This window comes from Prionailurus viverrinus, chromosome B1 (assembly GCF_022837055.1).
Source record: "Prionailurus viverrinus isolate Anna chromosome B1, UM_Priviv_1.0, whole genome shotgun sequence".
In the NCBI taxonomy this organism is placed as follows: domain Eukaryota; kingdom Metazoa; phylum Chordata; class Mammalia; order Carnivora; family Felidae; genus Prionailurus; species Prionailurus viverrinus.
In genome coordinates, this window is record NC_062564.1 from 170,431,944 (window position 1) to 170,450,014 (window position 18,071).

At 37.3% G+C, this 18,071-nt stretch overlaps 1 protein-coding gene and 1 pseudogene across 1 annotated transcript in view; both read right to left on the minus strand.

Moving 5' to 3' along the window:
• The window catches only part of GRXCR1 (glutaredoxin and cysteine rich domain containing 1), a 319,676-nt gene that overhangs the window by 232,044 nt on the left and 69,561 nt on the right, over positions 1 to 18,071 (minus strand). The window lies entirely within an intron of this gene.
• On the minus strand, positions 17,236 to 17,700 carry LOC125164711 (39S ribosomal protein L42, mitochondrial-like; annotated as a pseudogene).

Consider the following 18,071-nt stretch of genomic DNA (forward strand, 5'->3'; position numbering starts at 1 on the left):
GCTCTCTCTCTCTCTCTTCATTCTCCCTTTGGTTCTGGTGATGCCACACTTCAGCAGGTGTTAGATGAAGACATTTTATTCCCAGGTCTGGTGGTTCTGATAAGGGTAATAAGAATTAATTCTATCTTAGTTATCTCCATATCCCTCCATAGGGGACAATAAAGGGACATATAGTTCTTTGCATGTAGAAGTCTAAACACCTGTTGAATGAATGAACTAATGACTAACAAGTGAAAGATGGTATTGTGTCCTTGGAGTCACAAGGTCTGAAGTAAGTTTCCTTTACATTTCAGAAAATACAGATGTTTCTCTGTTTCTCATTTTTACTTCTGCTTCATAAAGGAAATTATGATGATCTTAGTCATTCCCAGACAAGGGGTGACAATTTATTTTTCTTTCAAGGATAATTAACTCAAAAGAAAAAAGGTTTACAGAGGTTATCTAAAACATTAGGTAAATGGCTTTGTTTTTTTAAAGAAAATTATAAAGTATGACAATGCAAATCAGCAATAAAAATGAAGAACTGATATATGCTATAACACAGATGCACCTTGAAATCATTACATAAGTGAAATTTATATGAAATATTCAGAAGAGGCAAAGCTATAGAGACAGAAGTAGCTTAGTGGTTTTTAAAGTTGGGGGAGGAGAAAATATCTCTAATGGGTATGAGATTTCTTTGGAGGGTAATAAAATGCTCTGTGATTAAATTGTGGTAATTATTATACAATTGTGAAAATATACTATAAAGCCCTAAATTGTATACTTTAAATGTGTACATGGTACTAAATGTAAATTATATTTCAATGAAGCAGTTTTTAAAAAGTAAAGATTAAGTGGCTTATTCAAAATTTCATGACTAGTTGGTGAAGCCAAAACTGTAATCCACATTTTTCCAACTTGCACAAATCTTTTTTCTCACTCTGCTATTGCCTTATGTGTTTTTATGCCCTTATTTCCTGACAATCTTCATTTCTCTTTTTGTCATTTGTGTATTTGTATTTTGTTCTCTTCCTTTTTCTCATTTCTTAATTCCTCAAAAGCTCTCATACAGTCCCTGTCCAGCTGTTAAATAGCCTATGTTGTAATCATCACAGTTCAGCTTTCTTTATTATTTGGCTATACCTCAGGGCGACTTCTGATACTATTGATCTATTTTTTCCGCCAAAGGGACATAAGGGACTAAGCACATGGAACTTGGTGGGTAAGACTCTGGAGAAGAAGATGACTTTAGCAGGATATGAACAGCAAGTGGGAAACTACGGAACAAAAGAATGATTCTATTGCTGGAATCTTATTACATTCATAGACACGAGAGACCTACGAGGTTGTTTAACTTGATATTCTTACCCAGGAGATTGACTTACAGCTGGTGTGTGAGAAATGCCATTTTCCAGATGACTTCCTCTCCTGTTACAAAGTCTGGCTACGGCTCCCTGCAAAGTGCTGGATCTTCTCCATGTTCAAGTGTTTGAGACACTTATCTTATCTTTCCCCTCGGTGCTGGCTTTTTCCACTCATCTTTTTTTAATTTTTAGTATCCTACTGTAGAAACATTAATTCTTCTCTATTGAGTCGCACTCCTTCTCCAATATTTGTGCAGCCACTGTGATATACCCAACTTGGAGAGAGGAAGGCATAAGATAAATAGTAGTTCATACTATACAAGAAAGTCATAAAATAATACCTTTTCTGTCTTTGCAGGTACGACTAGATTACCTTACTCAAATTTAAGCAATAAAAATAGACTTATCAACCATTGTCAGTCTCTAGGAATGGGACTCAATGTTATTAGCAGGTGATTTTTTTTCCCTTTTCCAAATGAAGATGTCCAATGTAAATTATCACTATTTCAGTTGCAAATCTGATTTTTTTCATCATTCAAAACATTCTCTGTTGGCTTTAAGCAAATTTTATGTACTTACTTTCCCAGAGTTATCATTTACATCCACGAATCTTAAATTATTTGGGAAAATTCTGAAATTCTTGTTGGAAAAATATGTTAATGTTGGTAAGTTCACATCGTTCAACCTAACATATGTAGTAAATATACAGTAGGACTTGCTTAAATCCACTGGGTGGTGATGGTGACATCCCAGGAGAAGGGAAGGTTAAATTGTAGAAAGCCAAGGGGAAACAAGGGAGAAGAAAATTGGTCTGGATGGTAGAAGTAAAACGCCAAGGTGGAGCCCTTATGCCACACTGTTATATTTCATACAGTTAAAAGGGAAGGATTATGCGTGGCAGACAATGTTAGTTGCTTACTCCCTAGCCTTTCTCTCCCTTCTTCCTTGATGACAAAACCCATTTGTGTGTGGGTTAGCAATGTGCCCAGCCCCAAGGACTGGATTATGGTTAGTCTTATCAATTGTGACTTTAATGTCTCATCTTGATTCCTCCCTATTTGGGATGATGGCATGTCATAGTAGTGATGCTTAGAACTTCAGCAGCCACCTTGCCTCCTGATGCAAAAAGGGGGATAAAAATTAAATGCACCGAGGAACAGAAGGGTGGGAAGAAACTGGGTCTCTGATGACATCACAGAGCTGTTGAACTTGATGTACTGCCTCTTTCATATGCGTTGTAAGAGAATAAAATGTCCCAAATGCTCAGTTGGGTGTTGAATTGCAGACCTATCATCTTAACTGAAACAGTATCAAAGCATTTTCAAAATATCGAGAACATATATGATATGATGGATCACAAAAAAATTTAGGCCATTGATCAGGCTTAGATAATATAAGCCTATTCCTGAAGTCAGCTGCCCTGAGTGGGAAAGGGAGTTTCTTCTCTCTGACATGCTCCTCTGAATAGCATGACTGAGATGAAAAGCATAGTTAAGGATAAGCAATGATACTTCTGGGTCCCCTCTGAGTCTTGAGGTGCAATTCACAACAAGAACCATCTTTAAGAAAATAGTGGACATTGGGGCACCTGGGTGGCTCAATCGGTTAAGTGGCCAACTTTGGCTCAGGTCATGATCTCGCGGTCCTTGAGTTTGAGCCCCATGTCAGGCTCTGTGCTGTCAGTTCGGAGCCTGGAGCCTGCTTTGGATTCTATGTCTCCCTCTCTCTCTAGCCTTCCCCTGTTTGCACTCTGTCTCTCTCTGTCTTTCAAAAATGAATAAATGTTTAAAAAAAAAAAAAGAAAGAAAAAGAACATAGTGGACAATGATTAAGCTTTTAGAACTTTTCCTCAAGAAGACAAGCTGTTACATTAGCTGATCTCATCTGATAATCTTTTTTTTTTAATTTCTATTTCTGGTTATTACTACACACAGCATAGAAGACATACCTAAGTACCTAAAAGGAAAGGGCACATTTCATATTTACAAACAGTCCTGGTTGCAGATCAGTGCTAGAGGCTAAGAATGCATGGCTGTGCTAACAGCATGCATTCTATTCCTTCTGCCTATCCCTTAGTTGTACCCTCAGCCACACCCTTTTAATAATGAAAGTAAATGGCATGAAAATATGCCGACATACCAAATACAGTTTTCATACATCTGTCTTGTTGGTAGAAACGTGAATGGAACCTTGAAGGACTAATTGGAATTTTCCAGATGAGGAGAGGATATTCACTAACAGGTAGAAGTGGACGTGCAAAGATTCCAAAACAATTGAGATGTAAAGAGTTAATTATGGCAGGCATGAGAGATCCATGTGAGGGAGGAGTAGCAGATGGGAAAGGCGGGACCTTCTATCTATACTGAAAAGTTTAACCACAAAGAAGATGGTATGAGGGAATTTAGACCAAAAAGTAAAAGATCATTCTGGCAGTTTCAGATGGGATGAATTAGAACGAAAGGAGTCTGGAGGTAAGAAGAAAACAATTCCAACAAAAAAAGATGACAGTGGCAATGGGTATGAGTCAAGAAATAATAAGAGACAGACTGAAGGAATTAGCAATTAATTAAATGTAAGCGTAACAGGACCAGGGGCAGTTTGAAGATAACTCACTTCTGACAATTAACTGGGATGGAGAGTTATGACATCCTTTACAGTATATAATAAAAAGGAGTTGGGTTTTGTGTGAAGGGAAAGAAGGAGATAATGAGTATACTTTTTATAGTGTCGAGTTTGAGGCACTCATAGTTTCCTCAGGTAAAGCTGTCCAACAGATCAGAGGTTCCTAGGTTTTTAGGTTTCACATACCAGCAAAATTTTCAAATAAATATGAGGGACCAGTTTAAGACTGCCAATTTTTTCTTTTGATAAGACAGGATGTGTTCTTTAAAAAACAAAAAACTATCATCTACTAACATCCACATTTCATTCTTACAAAAGGATATTTCAACACCGAAAATTAAGGCATGAATCTTGATACAAAATGCAATTTATTGTTAATTCAATAAGTTAACTTAATTGTTAACTTGCCTTCAATTCAAAACTCAACTGAAGCATCTTTATTTTTTTCAATTCCTCTTGTACTGATGTAATCCTCATCACTGATTTACAACAGGCCCAAATGGCATTTGAAACCACCTCATACAGAGATTTGGAGCCCAACAGAGAAGCTTTAGTTAAAGATCTGAAATCATAAGCATATTATTTGAAGTAGACAAATAATCAAAAGTACTGTTTATCTGGCACTTTCTATGTGCCAAGCACTAAGCACTATGATAAAGGCTTTACATATATCTCATTTCAAAATCTCAACAACTCTAGGAGGTAAGAGGGATAGCTCATTTTTACAGATGAGGACATTGAGCCTAGAGATACTAAGTTACCCAAGATCACAAAGCAGGAAATGGCAGAGCTAATATTCAAGATTTCTCTAACTAGAAGCTCTATGCTTTTAAGTGTGATGTTATACTGCCACCCTGGAAAAGAACATACAGAATAAGAGAGAGCATCTAAGATGGAACTTAGGAACACTGACACTTTAAGTGCTTCAAAACAAAACAAAACAAAACAAAACAAGCCCAGAAGAGAAAAATACGCAGGGCCGTGTAAAACAAAGGAGAGGAGAACTTCCTAAAGAAATGTGTTGTCAAAGGTGAAGGGTATTAAGGGGTTCCAACTACCAGTTATAAAATAAGTAGGTCACAAAGATAAAAAGTACAGCATAGAGAACATAATCGATAATATTGTAATTACTTTTTCTGGTGGCAGATGGTAACCACACCTAGTATGGTGAGCATTTTGTTAGGTATATAATTGTTGAGTCACTATGCTGTGCACCTGAAACTAATATAATATTGTGTGTCAACTACACTTAAATTTTTAGAAAATGCTAAATGTCACAGAGAAGGAAAAAGTAAATTAAACATGTAAAAAATTATATTTATAAAAATCCAGTAAAAAATTATACATGGCATCTACTTCTAATGAAAGTCCATGAATAATACTCTTTGGTCCTGCAGACCCTTGCACATGTCAGCAGTCAATCAATTAGTAGGATCATGAACTTACCCTAGAACCCATGTATCTAACTCATTTTGCAAACCTTAAAGCAACCTGAGAAGCTTAAACCTGAATCATCTGAGTAGTTACATTAGCTATCATTTGAACTCCTGACCCTAATATTAAATAAATTTTTCAGGATCAAATCAAGTCATATTCAAATTTATACAATAATATCTGTTGCAGTCTAAGTGCCTCTAACCAGAAATATGTTTTTAAATGTAATTTATAATTTAGGAACTCTGGGTATAGAGTATTATGTTTGCCACAATCCTATGGCTTATGTTATACAATTTCAATTATAAAAGATCTAACTGGTGCAAAGATTTGAAATGCAATTTCAAATTACGACCACCAGGAGGCATTGGTGCATTGGTATCATGGTTTGAATAATTAAGACCATGCTTTTCATAAGATAAAGACAATCACCCTTACTAAGTTTTAACACAGATTTCCAATCATAAATTCTCCATCCCTTATGTGCCAGTCGTAAATTATTACCTCTTAGCTTCAAATTCTTACTTTTTGCTTGCCCTGTGAGAATGGATCTGGGCCCCTTAAATATTGTCCCCTGTCTGCCACATAATGTCAAACTTTGTCAGTAGACGGTGCTGGAGAGACACTGCAGGAGCAAAGGGTTTTGCTTCCTTGTTCTGATGCACTCACTTGGCAGACTCCCACAGTGCATTTGCAGTGTCTAGTTCCTATAGTGTAGTCCACTTTCAGCACCAGATTCCTGCAGTGTATATGGCTTCTTCAGAGCCAGTCTCCTGAAATACACAGTGGCCAGCAGTACAGTGGTCATCACCACCCTCGGGCAGATTTGTCCCACTGCTTCAAATGATACACCTCCTCAACAACTTTTCCGGGAGCCCTAGAAAGCAGAATTCTGGCCAGTTCCTGAGGACAGATGTCCAGTAAATTCCCCCAGGGTACCCTCACAGTGACTTCTGCGACAGTCACTAAAAGGGCTGTGCTTTTTCCCACAGGATTCAGATCTCAGCTGTGGAGGAGAGGGGCAAAATGGGGTCTATTCTTAGGACTCTCTATCTCAGCCCTGGGTAGTAACTGCACTTATGTCTGTTATACTGTATTCGTTAATGTTCTCTTTACTTATTACTAGCAAAACCCTAGTTGCTCCAATGTCCTGTTGCAGTTAATAATTCTTTATATAAAACCTTTCCTGTTCAAGTTGCTGTAAGATATCTCTCTCTTGATTTTACCCAGGCTAATAAACTTTTATTTATATTCTCCTTTATGAAAATAATGAAACTAATAAACTAAATAATAGTAGCTCTCTATAAACTTAGGAAGTGATAACATCACAACTCTTAAAGAAATAAAAGATTCAAATTATACCTTTCACAATAAATCTTAACTTTGCTAGTTCATCATGTTTCCCAAGCTGGAGCCAGACACCCTTTCTAGTGGGTTTTCCTTAATCTTTCTTTACATTGCGTCTACATGAAAAGGAGAAGAAGAAATATAACTGAAACATCCTGGAAAGACAGTTGAGAATGAATGCTAGGATCCTGCTGTTGTTTAAATTCTCACAATGATGTCAAGTAGTATAATTTCAATGTTACCTGTGGGGGGGATTGACACCTAGAGAGGATAAATTACTCACCAAAGTTCATACACCTAGTAAACAGTGGAGATGGGATTCAATGCTGGGCATGCCTGAGTCCAAACTCCCGACACTTCACCTCAGAGAGCTTCCCAAGATCGATTTTTGCTTTTGTGTAACTGGCTCTCTTCTCTCTCATTTGGACACAGCAGGCTGCTCATTTGGACTAAACTGTTAGTTTGTGTTTTCATCGTCTTTGCCCTCAGAACAGTTGCTTCTCTCTGCATGTCTCAGAAGAAAAAGAAAGCAATAAACAACTACTTAGTATTCAACTGCAATTGGGAGCAGCCAAAAAAAATGTTTTCATGTGTATTTCCCTTCAAAAAGAAATACTTTCTGCAATATACGAAAAGGAACAAAAATTGTACCCCGTCTTTTCTTTTTCCAATCAAAATAGGCTATTTAGGCTACAGCCATATAATTAAACTTTAGCCCTAGAAGTACTCGTTATATTACACTAAAGTAGCACATTTTCAAGTGCTGAAAGGAAAAAAAAACCGTCAACCCTAAATTCTATACCTGGCGAAAATATCCTTCAGGTATGAAGGCAAATTAAGACATTCTCAGATGAAGTAAAACTAAAGGAATGTGTACCTCTAAGGGCAGCAGACCCACCCATAGAGAATGGCGACAGGGAATTCTCCAAACAGAAAGTAAATGACTTCAGAAAGGAAGAAATAACAATGCAATAGGTTTAAAAACAGGGAGGGAGGTTGGGAAGTAAACATAATATAGACTATACTTCTCCTGAGTTTTTTAATCATGTTTCATGTTTGAGGCAAAAACTATAATACTAGTTGATGGGGTTTTTGATGTGGGTAGAGAAAATAAATTTTTAAATTGGAGAGGATTACGGGACCTAAATGGAAGTAAGATTTCTATACGTAAAATGGCAAAATTTTTCCAGTATATTGTTATCACAATTACATATATTCATCATAAAACTAAAGCAACCCCTTAGAAAATGATACATGTAAAAAAGGTTCAACTGAAGCGAGGACCTTTAGATCACATGTTAACATCCACTAGAGAGAATCTACGTCAGAAGAGGCATTTGACAGCCAGAAATAGGATGACTCAGTCACCCACCTTCTATCTTCAGCTTTTCTGGTGCTGGAATAGAACAGCCAAGAACTAGAATGGCCATGGTGGAAGAAATGGACCTTTGCATGGTCTGTGGGTCCAGGGACCATCGGCGTGGGCTAATTCTCACCAATACTGATCTCGCTATTGCCACTGCTGAACATCTAACTTGCCAGCAGTAGAGAACAACAGTGAGTGTCCAAATGGTGCTATCTTTCTATAAGACCAATAAGACACTTATCTCCTGGAAAGAGTAATGTTCCATCCTGTCTGTGCTTGACCCACTATTCCAGGTGCAGCTCTGCCTTTTTGGGGTCACAACTCCCAGCCAGCACCACTACCTAGGGCTCAGAGCATGTCTAATTTACTGTCATGGAATCCTGCATAACATTACCATGTACCTACATACCCACTGTACAGTGAAGGAGCAGCAACAGTGGTCTTGTGTCAACAGCATCCATTGTTCCTACCACATATTGTGCCATCTAAGCTGCCAACCCATTAGGAGATTGAAATGGACTTTTAAATATGCTGCTAAAATAGAAGCTTGAAGAGAACACCTTGAAAGGATAGAGCCCTATCTTTTTATCATTCAACATAGTATCTTAATCCAATAGCCCTTCTATAGTGCTGTGTCCATAACAGTAGAATAAATGGTCTGGCTAAGATGGGATAGAGGAAGAAGCAGTCCCACTCGTTCTCACCCCCCAGAAACCCACTTGGGGAAACACACATAATGTCTCCACAATTTTAGGTTCTGTGTAATCCCTCCTCCAAGGACCCAGCAAGAATCCCACTAATCTTAGAGTTAACACTGCTTTCTCTTCACTTTGGGATCCTCATGCCAGGAGATCAGCAAGCAAAGAAAAGGATTACTACACTGACAGCAAAAATCGACCAGGACAATCAGGAGGAACCATAACTTCTGTGACAGATTAGGGGCAAGGAAAAATATGCTGAGCACTCAGGTAAGCCATGTAACCTTCATTCCCAGCTATAATTGTACATGGGAAAGCACAGAAACCATGACCTGGTAAAGGCAGAGTGACCAAAAGGCTCACACCCTTCAGAATAAGGATGAGGCCTGGGGCATTCCACCAGGCAAACTGCACAGATTGGCAGAAGCGCTAATCACTGGGGAGAGGAATTTAGAATTGGCAGTGGAGGCAGGAAGTGATGCATATTAGTTGTGATCTCAGGACAAACTACAGCAGCAGCAGCTAGAGCTCCTCCCAGTAACCCCCTTGTAAGGTTTTCCAATCAGAATTCTGAAGAGGCTGTGCCATGACCTCTGGGTATCTGAGCTCAAAGGATGGACTATAAAGAATCCTGCTGGTAAACAACCATCATCATGTAAACAGGGGGGGCAAATTTTCCCTCACAACTGTATTAGTTGATAACTCACAGCTACTCCTGTCTCTGGAAACTTGCCCTCACAAGAACAGGAACAGCCTTGCCTAATAGGCTATGATCACCTACCCGTCCAAGGGAAGACCACTGCCAATGACTGAGTTCCATGATGTAGGAGAAACTTTGTTGTGGGAGAACTTTGAAGCTTCCTGCGGGATTAAACAAGCTAGCCTCCAGCTAAGCCCACATTCTGGCTCAGCTTCTTATTTGTCTTTTTTCCTGTTTCATCCTATTGTCCTCATTTCTCTTCAAGTGCTCTTTTGATAAACCACCAGAACAAGAATTCCTGTCCCATGCTCTGCTCCTAGAAACTCAAGCAAAAACACTTATGTACAACCTCACTCTGCTAGACATGCCTTGGGAAACTTGATAGATTTCCACCAAATCTGAAGCTTGAAAGAAAATTGTTAAATTGAAATCTGTAGGTAACACAAACTCTGTTACAGCTGGATGCGTTTCATGTTACTTAACTTAGGAAACCAGAATTTATGGTAAATGTAATAAAACACTAAATATTCAAGAGTCAATAAGCTTCCTATTTCTGCTTTGATGATGTCTTTCCAAAATCTTCATTACTCTAAAGGCAAGAAACATGCAATCACACAAAGAGCTTAACTTTCAAATTAGTTGGTTAGTATGCCCAGAAAATTGCAACAGCAGTCACACAGAACTAAAATAAATGACTTCTGAAATAACTTTCACATAAAATTTATTCTGCTTATTATTAATCATTATTCAGGTGATTTCCACAAAAGTCCAATTAAAAAAATATTCCAAAACAAGGTCACAAATCAGCATTTTACTATAGCAGGAAATATTTCTAGAAATGATATATAATACAATGGATGCAAAAAACATTAAGTTGAGGAAAAAACAAAAATAAAAACACCCGCAGAGAATTCAAAATCTTAATTGGTAAACATAATAGTAGGAAACCTGGTGGGTTCAACTCTTCTCTTGGCAAAACACAGAGCACGTGTATTACTTTCTAACTCTGGCTCTCCTAGACTTTAAGACTAGAAATTTATAATCTAGGTGATCAAAGTAAAATTATGAAAAAAAGTGGGTCTGTTGTACCCACTGTCACCTGCAAACTAGTTAAAGGAGCTTCAATGTTACTACTTGATATGAGCTTAATATGTGAACATGAAGTTTGGAAAACTCAGTAGATTGGAATCTGACTCTCATCGGATGAATTTAAACATCCAGAGGAAAGGCATTTACCTGCTGATGAATGAATCCAGACTGTGAGGTCTACCTACACTCGAGAGTTTATCAGGTCAAAGAGTACATGAAAGATTCCAGTGTCCCAATTATGGATCATGCATAAAAAGGAGAACATATGAAGGTTTGTATTATGTCCTATCCAACAGGACCCACTGGGAAGGGCAATGGGACTTATATATACTCTGCTGGATTCCTAGTAACTGAGGAGAGACTGAGTGATGAACTAGAAGAAAATGCATCACTTATTACAAGATAACTCCAAGTGAGAAGTTCCCAAATATGTGATAGAATCTCTGAAAGCCTCGTGAGAGAAAAACTCATCTTTTAACCCCTCCTGGACCCAGAAGGTATAAAGACAGAGTAAGTCATTTTTAAGTCTAATAAAAATTTCCTGCATCTAATGCTTAAGCACAAAGGGAGTTTACTGGAAGAAAATTTATCTTAAGTATAACCTGAAGAAGAAAAACCGACAGCAAACATCAGACTCAATGGGGAAATGAAAGCTTTTCTCCCACATATGGAATTAGGGAAGCAACCCCAGTGTCCATCAATAGATGAATGGATAGGGGCGCCTGGGTGGCACAGTCGGTTAAGCGTCTGACTTCAGCCAGGTCACAATCTCGCGGTCCGTGAGTTCGAGCCCCACGTCAGGCTCTGGGCTGATGGCTCAGAGCCTGGAGCCTGTTTCCAATTCTGTGTCTCCCTCTCTCTCTGCCCCTCCCCCGTTCATGCTCTGTCTCTCTCTGTCCCAAAAAATAAATAAACGTTGAAAAAAAAATTAAAAAAAAAATAGATGAATGGATAAAGATGTGGTATACACACACACACACACACACACACACACACACACACACACACACACAATGGAATATTACTCAGCCATATAAAATAATGAAATTTTGCCATTTGCAACAACATGGATGGAGCTAGAGAGTATTATGCTAAGTGAAATAAGTCAGTAAGAGAGAGAAAAATACCATATGATTTCACTCATATGTGGAAGAAACAAGGTCAGGAACAAGACAAGGATGTCCACTCTCACCACTTTTATTCAACATTGTACTGAAAGTCCTAGCCACAGCAATCAGGCAGGAAGAGGACAGAAAGAAGAAGGAAGAAGAAAGAAAAAAGAAAGAAGGAGAAGGAGAAGAAGAAATAATAAAAGGCATTCAAATTGGTTAAGAAGAAGTAAAACTTTCATTATTTGCAGATGCTATGATACTATTTATAGAAAACCCAAAAGACTCCACTAAAAATCAACTAGAAATAATAAATGAATTCAGTAAAGTCATGGGATACAAAATCAACGTACAGAAATCTGTTGCATTCTTATACACTAATAATGAAGCAGCATAAAGTGGAATTAAGAAAATAATCCCATTTACAATTCCACCAAAAATAATAAAATATCTAGGAATACACTTAACCAAAGAGGTGAAAGACCTGTATTCTGAAAACTATAAAACACTGATGAAAGAAATTGAAGACAACACAAACAAATGGAAAGATATCCCATGCTCATGGACTGGAAGAATTAATATTGTTAAAATGTCTATACTAGCCAAAGCAATCTACACATTTAACGCAATCCCCATCAAAATACCAATAGCATTTTTTACAGAACTATAACAAACAACCCTCAAATTTATATGGAACCACAAAAGACCTCAAATAGCCAAAGAATTCATAAAAAAGCAGAACAAAACTGGAGGTATCACAATTCCAGAATTCAAAGTATATTACAAAGCTACAGCAATCAAAATAGTATGGGATTGACATAAAAATAGACACATAGATCAATAGAACAGAATATAAAACCCAGAAGCAGGGGTGCCTGGGTGACTCAGCGGGTTGAGCATCCAACTTCAGCTCAGGTCAAGATCTCATGGATCTTCAACAAAGAATGAAAGAATATACAATGGGAAAAAGTCTCTTTGATAAATGGTGTATAAAAACTGGACAGCTACCTGCAAAAGAATGAAACAGGACCACTATCTTATACTATAGACAAAAATAAAGTTAAAATTGATTAAAGACCTAAATGTGAGACCTGAAATCATAAAAATCCTAGAAGAGAGCACAGGCAGTACTTTATCTGACTTTGGCCATAGCAACAGTTTTCTAGATATGTATCCTGTGGCAAAGAAAATAAAAGTAAAAATAAACTACTAGAGCTACATCAAACTAAATAGCTTCTGCACAGCAAAGGAAACAACAAAACTAAAAGGTAAACGACTGAATGGGAGAAGATATCTGCAAATGACATCTCTGATAAAGGGTTCGTATCTAAAATATATATAGAAATTAGAAAACCCAACACCCCAAAACCAAATAATCCAATTTAAAAATGGGCTGAAGACATGAAAAGACATACTGATGGCCAACAGACACATGAAAAGATGCTCAACATGACGCATCATCAGGGAAATATAAATCAAAACTACAATGAGATACCACCTCACATCTGTCAGAATAGCTAAAATTAATAACCCAGGAAACAACAGGTGTTGGTGAGGATATGGAGAAAGGGGAACCCTCTTACACTGTTGATGGGAATGCAATCTGCTGCACCCTCTCTGAAAAACAGTGTGAAGTTTCCTCAAAAAGTTAAAAATAGAACTACCCTATAATCCAGTAATCACACTACTGGGTATTTACCCCCAAAATACAAGAACACTAATTCACAGGGATACATGGACCCCTACGTTTACTGCAGCACTTTTTAAAATGTCCAAATTATGGAAGCAACCCCAGTGTCCATCAATAGATGAATGGATAAAGATGTGGTATATATATACATATATATATATATACACACACACACACACACACACACACACACACACACACACACAATGGAATATTACTCAGCCATATAAAATAATGAAATTTTGCCATTTGCAACAACATGGATGGAGCTAGAGAGTATTATGCTAAGTGAAATAAGTCAGTAAGAGAGAGAAAAATACCATATGATTTCACTCATATGTGGAATTTAAGTAACGAGCAAAGGAGAAAAAGAGAGAGACAAACCAAGAAATACACTCTTAACTATAGAGAACAAACTGAAGGTTACCAGAGGGGAGGTGGGTGAGAGAATGGGTTAAATAGACAAAGAGAATTAAAGAATACACTTAATGTGATGAACACCGAGTAATGTATAGAATATCCATATTACAATATATTGTTCCCCTAAAAATAATACAACACTTAATTTTAACTATACTGGAATTAAAATTAAAAAATTAGTTAAAATATGTATAATCTAAGGAAAAGTTGAGCATTTATTTTTTTAAGTTTATTTTTGAGACAGAGATAGAACACAAGCGGGGGAGGGGCAGAGAGAGAGAGAGAGAAAGAGAGAGAGGGAGACACAGAATCCGAGCTGTCAGCATAGAGTCCATGAGCTGCAAGACCATGACCTGAGCCAAGGTCGGACGCTTAACCAACTGAGCCACCCAGGAGGCCCAAAAGGTAGGCATTTAAACTGTGGGAAGGATACGAATGCAGGTGGCCCTTGGGTGTCATTAGAAACAGGGGCCAGAATGCCATAGAATTTCTGACTCCATCTCTTGCCTCTGCTTACTGTTAAATGTATGGTTTTTGTCCCTTATTTCTCTAAGGACTGTTTCTTCTGTTCCCCAAACCATAGATTGCATCATCTGATAGGGTGCCAAGAGTTATAAAGGTTTACCTATCACAGCTTCTTTCCCTCTGGAGAGACTATGCCATCACTTTGTCCTGAGTACCCACATTCTAGGGATGAAACTCATTTGCCAGCTTGACCAAGGGCTGAAGTCAACTTGTAACATGGTTCCTTCACAGGTACCATGTAGAATGCTCAAAGGGACATTGTGACAAGTGAAAGACATAACTAGTCTCACAGATGCTCACTGCAATATCCCAGCACAAAGACTGTGAATATTAGTTCTGTCATTTAATATCTATGAGAATAAGGGTAAATTGCTCAAGCACTCTGATACTGAACTTCCGCATATGTAAAACATGGGCAACATTTTTCCTACTTTCCATCCAAGGTTTCTGTGAGAAACAATAGAGTGAAGATTCTAATAACACTTTGTAAACTAAAAAGCAAGACAAATGATGATGATATAACAAAACCCCAACATCATAAGTGATTTCTCTTCCTCTGTATACTTATGGATCATATAAATAATACCACATAGTATACCACTGGATTATCTCTTGCCAAATACTCCTCTCACATGTAAAATGTCTTATCTGTTTCCCCAGCTACATAGTACATGCTATGAGGGTAAGAGTTGTAAGCCAAGTGGGGATTGCAAACTGGTGACCTATAGACGTGCTTTGTCTTAAATGTCCTTGGACCATCACACTTTTTCTAGAACACACAATCAAGCCACCCTTTTTAACTTGTCTCTTCAAACCTGTCTGGCCACTGCAGTCATTTGAATCTGTGATCCCCAAACAAGAAAGAGCATGGACTACGGAGAAGAAAAACTGTGAGTTTAAATGCTGGTGGCAAGGGGCACCTGGTGGCTCAGTCAGTTAAGCATCTGACTTCAGCTCAGGTCATGATCTCACAGTTTGTGAGTTCGAGCCCTGCATCAGGCTCTGTGCTGATGGCTCAGAGCCTGGAGCCTGCCTCAGATTCTGTGTCTCCTCTCTCTGCCCCTCCCCAACTTGTGCTCTCTCTCTCTCTCAAAAATAAATGTAAAAAAAAAAAAATGCTGGTGGCAATAATTTCAAAAAAAAATGTTCTCTGGTTATGGATTTTTCTTCCTCCTTCATATTATATATATTTGGCTATCCACCAAAATGTTAACAGACATTGTGGCCGGGAAATACAATATTCTTCCTACTGAAATAATAGGATCTTTTTCCCCCAAAGTTCTACTATTTTTATAAGAGCAAAAATTAAAAGTTATTGTTTAGGAAATGAACGAGTAAACTTGGCTAGGCAACTAGTGTTGGCTTACAGTCATCTTTGTATTGATTTCCCTGGTTCTCATCCCACCCTGCCCTAGGCTATTTGAAAAGCTACAGCTAAAACCCATCCTCTGTTTTGACCATTTTCTGCCCAGTCATTTTATGCTTCAGCAAAATTCTTACTGCCTTCCTTAATGGACCTCTGGGAATAGAAGAACAACTTCAATAAAAGTACAGAGAATTAAATGATGAGACCAAGCCATAACAAACTCTAAGCTTGTCCTAGATTCCTAGAACATATTACATTAGCATAGTTCCTCTAGATTTTAACATATCCTGGTGCATATTATTCAACAAATAAGTGTTTACATTTATCAAATGCTTTCTCTGCATCAATTTAGTCACTTTTTTTGTCTATTAATATGGTGAATTCCCTTGACATATTTTTTTATGCTGAGACTTCAGTACATTCCTAGGAGAACTTGATCTGAACAATGAATTAATTTTTAATTATCAAATGTTTCTATAGCTAATATTTAATTTAGAATACTGGAACATGCATCCACAAGTGAAACTGGCTTATAATATTTTTATTGCTTTTATCTGATACTGGAATCAAGATTGCACTAATCTCATTAAATAAGCTGAACTGCTTCTTTTCTGGAAAAAAAAATTGTAAGATTAATATTTCCTTGAAAATTTAGTAGAAATTCCATGTGAAAGAGACCAAGGGCTACAAAGTTTTGGTGGCAGGGAGGTCTTTTACAACCATTAAATGTCTCTACTGCTTATTGACCGATTCAATTTTTCTAATTTGGGCCCTTTGTATTTTTCCAAGTAGTTTATGCTAAGATCTTGTAAATTACCAAGTATATTCTGACATAGTTACTCATAATATTTTTTACTTAAAATCTGTTATATCTGTAGCTATTTTTCTTTTTCATTGCAAGTTTCTGTTTTCATTCTTTTTCATTTTCTTGCTTGATCTTGCTAGAGAGCTTTAGTTTTGTTGATATTTTTTTATTTTTATTTTTTTTTATTTTAGAGAGCACAAGCAGGGAAGAGGGGCAGAGAGAGATCATCTTAAGTAGGTTCCAGGCTCAGCACAATGCAGGACTTGATCCCATGACCCTGGGATCATGACCTGATCAAGTATCGTACACTCAACAAACTGGGCCACCCAGGTGCCGCATATTTTTATTATTTTTATTTCTTCATTTTATTAATTTCTTTTTTAATGTTGTTAATTCTTCTTCCTTGTTTCTTTCAGTTGGCTTCTTTGTATTCTCTCTGCTACATTTTCAACTCCTTCAACTGAATGTTTAGCCTATTTGTTTTCAACCTTTCTGTGTTCTGGTAAATTTACTTGAAACTACACATTTCCATCAAAGGACTATGTTAGCTGTGTCTTACAAACAGTAACTTATGAGGTTTTATTGTTGTTTAAGGCCTAAAACTTTGTAATTCCTTTCATGATCCCCCCTTTTTTTAATATATAAAAAGACATTTTATTATTGTTTTGCTACATAACAGTGAATATAATCAATTGCATTTCCTCATATGGCAAATAAGACACGAGATAACATCTCTTTGATTCCTGAAAACCTCAATATCATCTGTCTTTTGGAGGATCCAGTTTCCTACAATGTCTATGATACTGTCCACGAGGACACAAACGATGCTTAGTAAAGAACATTTTGCTACGTTGTTCTATCATAGGTTCTTGCTCAAAGTGTTCATTTTTTCCTTGTAATCTGGTTTTCAGCACTTGATCATGTGTTTCTTCATTATTATGCACAGGATCTGGCGGTGGGGTAGGTTTCGTATGTTCATACGGAATGTCCACAGAAGGGTGGTAGCATACTGTCACCCTGTCATCAGATGTCAAAGCAAACTCTACTTGCAATTATGGTCATCTGGAAGAGGAGAACACGTAGGTTTATGACAAACACAATATAAAGCTCTGTTTTGAATTGGAAATAAATGTTTCCAGATAGTTCTGTTCAATATCTCCCGTTTTACTGCTGCTAATACCATGGTGACTCAAGATGCTTATCAGGTGGTATGAAAGAAAATGATCTGAAGAGAAACTGCTTTTAAATTCTGCTTCCAGGCACACCTATTTTCATCCCTGACAGTCACTCATCATAAGTGACTGTCATCTTACCTCAATCCTCATAATCCCCTTTTAATCCAAGGATTATTTATTAATATAAAACCTGACATTTAGGATTATGTAAACTATGCTTATTTTCCTGTTTAAAATTTCTAGTGTTAATCGATTATGGTCAGAGAATACAGCATACATGATATTGATTCTTTGGAATTTAAGACTGCGTTTATGGTGTAGTAAATTTTCCATGTGGGGAATACACAAACACATACAAACTCACATATACACACACATA